Source organism: Panicum virgatum, chromosome 4N (genome assembly GCF_016808335.1).
Source record: "Panicum virgatum strain AP13 chromosome 4N, P.virgatum_v5, whole genome shotgun sequence".
In the NCBI taxonomy this organism is placed as follows: domain Eukaryota; kingdom Viridiplantae; phylum Streptophyta; class Magnoliopsida; order Poales; family Poaceae; genus Panicum; species Panicum virgatum.
The window spans coordinates 19864266-19867952 of record NC_053148.1 but is presented as its reverse complement, the minus strand read 5'-3'; positions in this window follow the sequence as shown (position 1 = coordinate 19867952).

Genomic DNA, 3687 nt, shown 5'->3' with positions numbered 1-3687 from the left:
GGGGCAGCGGGACTTCTTACAGACATAGAATGTTCTAGAGTAAGGGATAGCTCATGGATGTACCTTACCTCTCTTGTAACTACCCAAATAGGTGTAGAACTAGCTGTAGTACAAAGGAAACTACCCGATTGTATTGTAGTAGGACTCCAACTGTACTCGGCTAGGACTTTCTATGTAACCCAGTCCCCCCGGATATATAAGGGCGGGCAGGGACCCCCTCCAAACAATCATCAACACTCACAGCCCAAACCTATCTAAATCTTTGTGTTCCTTGTACCGTCGAGTTCTAGAGTAGTCGATCCCTACCTACAAACCCTACTGCTAAGGGTATCCCTAAGCAGGCTTGGCGGTAAACACCGACAGCTGGCGTGCTAGGTAGGGGTCTCGGCGAGTTCACCAGTGAATTCGATGGCCGGATCAAGCAACGCCAACAACGTGACAGAAGGCACAACCCTCATTTTTGGTTCCTGGGCATGCACACCTAACGGAACGGGAGGCTTCTCCAGCCACCTTGTCACGCCCAATTCGCCTAAACCAAGAACCCGCTCCCAACTCGCCGGCATCCGCGAGTCGGCGAATCTCGACAAAAAAAGAGTTCCACCCGAACTCGACTCAGATAACCCAGAAAACGTGCCAACTCCGACCCGAACTCTCGGTCCAGTCGAGTTCGACACAAACTCTGACTCCAAAAAACCTCATCTTTCCAAAACTCTTGGAGAATACTTGACTCGTCTCAAGACGATCAAAAGCCCCAAGATCAAAAACTCAGAACTACTCGCCGGAGTAGATCAAGTTTCATGGTCAATTGAGGGCTGCATAAAACTTACAGAAGCTGCTCTCGGCTCGTCTACATCACAGCAGATCCCTAAAGCATTAAACCGTCCATAGAAGAAGTTGAGTGATATGCTCTCAGGGATCGACCGGGTGAATTCGAAGCTTGCCAACTGCATTAAGGTGGCCGAAAGCACTCTGCAAAATAAAGAGCAGGAAGCGGGAGGAGGAATCTGCGGGGGAGCTGGTGAGACAAACCCCCGGCTTGTTCGGATGGGACCGTTTATCTCCAGGATACCTCAGAGACCTTCACCGAAACCTGCTCGGACTCGGACTCCGAAACCAGTCGAGTCAAAGTTCGATTAGGACTTTGATTGTTTCATGAACGGTCTCAAGAACTTTGAACCATTCGATGATCTCGAAGATTGGCCAGACAATGTCGAGCTGTTCATGGATGCTATGGCCAAACCAACCGAGCATGCTGACGCTCTTTGGGAACTGGCCAAGCTTAAAAAGAGAAAAGCCAAAGCCTTACAACAATCCAGCGATTCAATCTATGACAAACCCTGGATCAAGGAGCCTGAGGGGCTGACTCCTACTCGATCATGGCTACACTGGATGAACGAGAATGCCCTCCGTGTAGAGATGGGCGTCCCGCTTCTCGCTCACCCAAAGCACACATACTCTAAAATATGTGGGCTAACCGACTCCAAATCCGAGTACTCTTCCGATCTGGAGGACCAGCTGGATGACCTAATCCAGTACAGTAAACAAGTCGAGTCCAACTCGGCTAAGAATCTCAAGTCCGATCAGGACTCCCTCCCTAACTTGGTTATATATGCAACGCCGCAAGGACGGACAGTGCATCTTATGAAGGCACAAGATCCCAGCGCTTCCGCCTAACAGCCAGCGGATCTGCCCTACCAACAGAGCACTCCTTTAGACCCGTCCTCAAGCAAACAAAACCAAGAAGTTCAAGACCTCTGCCGTGAAATCCTCATGGTTCGTATCGCCGAAGAACCTGAGGCCGATCCCACGGAGCGTCTCAATCTCGACGACTACAATTCTAATGATTTCAACGATTACCTTTCCAACAACATGGAAACTACTCTTCCCACAATCACAAAAGCCCAAACTACTACCAAGGAAGATCAACCCGCTCCTCCCCCTCCAGCGGTGACCGTTACAGTCCAACTGGATGAGCAGCATCCAGCAGAAGATCTCTACGAACGTCGTCGCCAGCTCAACCAGAAGAGGGCGTTCAGGCGTCAGTGCCTCCCTAACACCCTACAAGAACAATAAGTTGACTACTACGACTACTCCAACTGCGACCTCCGTAGCGTGATCAACGTTGGGCACGATGCGCGCAACATCATCATCTCAAGGAGAAAGGAACGGGGGGAAGTCGAGGCGTACAGCCCTTCTTCCAACTACCACATCCCGCCAAAGGCTCCCGCATCCTTCAAGGAGCACAAGACGGTGTTATCGCCATAAATTAACAGGGTTAATTAAATGGGCCACGAGTGAGTTGGGCTTAATGAAGAAATTAAAGAAGGGTTACGAATCGGCTCCTGCGCGAGTATTTGGGCCATGTGGGCCATGTATCCTTAGATTTAGTTCAGATTGAGTTAGAGATAGAGTTCGATGTGGATACATTAGTTTAGATTGTTTCCCAAGTCTCCGGACTATAAATATGTACCCTATGTTATTCATGAAAAAGAGAGAGAACATTATCACGTCTCGCAAACAACAACTCTTGGCGTATCGCCACCCCTAATCTTAGGGTTTCATCCAAGTAAGCGCCATGCTGCCCTGATCGACTTCCTGTGATTAGGGCAGCATTGTTCTTGCCTTTACCTTGGTATTACTCGTACTGAAGCGTTTTTGATGGCGGGTAGTACTAGTTATCTTGATGTTCGTAGCATGGCTTTTAGTAGATCTATCATGATCTTATTGTTTACCATGTACGAATATCATGTTTTCTCTATGTGTTCATGCTTGATCTTAAGCTAGTTCTCATCATAGAGGATTAGTTGCATAGAGTTAACACCTTGCTTCTTTTCTATCTAGTAGATCCAACCTATTACCGTTTGTTCTTATTTTATAAGAATTAGCTCAATATCTGCTAGGTTAGGCCCTGCAAACGGATTGGATGTTCTGGTGATGTAATAGATGCTTTACCTTAGCCTTGATAGGGATTGTTCCGGGAATCGGCTCTTGCTAGTTCTTAGGCCTCTGTTTTTGATTATGGTTTAGTTATCTGTTATGTTCGCTAGGCCTAGTTACGTGTAGGATGTTCCGATCTAGCAGTGAGGCTTTTACCGTCGTTGATTGAATCAGCTAGATTTAATTGAAGCAAGTGTTCCATAATTATTTGCTTTATTCATCAATATCCGGATAGATGCAGATCAAATCTGACATCGGGACCTGATCGGCTCTTTAAAGCCGATGCAAGAGTCGTCCTGGGGACCCGACCACAGCTCAGACTTACGTTTCCACGTGTTTGTGTATGCAGGCAACTCATCGCAAGCACGTTCGCACCCTCCTGATCGGGCATAGGTCAGGTGGCACGCCTTGAATTCTCCAGAATCTTTGGCGTGTGCCGGATTGCGGGCCGTTGTCCGAGGAAGCAGAGCCTGCCAGCGCCCCAGCGACCTCCTGGCTCTTCGTGTTGCCTGTCGCTACTCGCCGGTGGGTTTTGACTGACAACACGTTCTGGCATGCCCGGTGGGACCTTCATCAACAACAATGCCCGCTGCAGAGATGACCGGACCTCAAGACCAAGTTCCTGTTCCGCCGGTCACCAAACCTGTCACATATGAAGAGCTGACTCCAGAGCACAGGCAAAAATACGATGAGGTCAAAGCTCAGTTCGAAGCCGATCTCATCGGCTCCTTTGAGAGGACCCGCAACCAT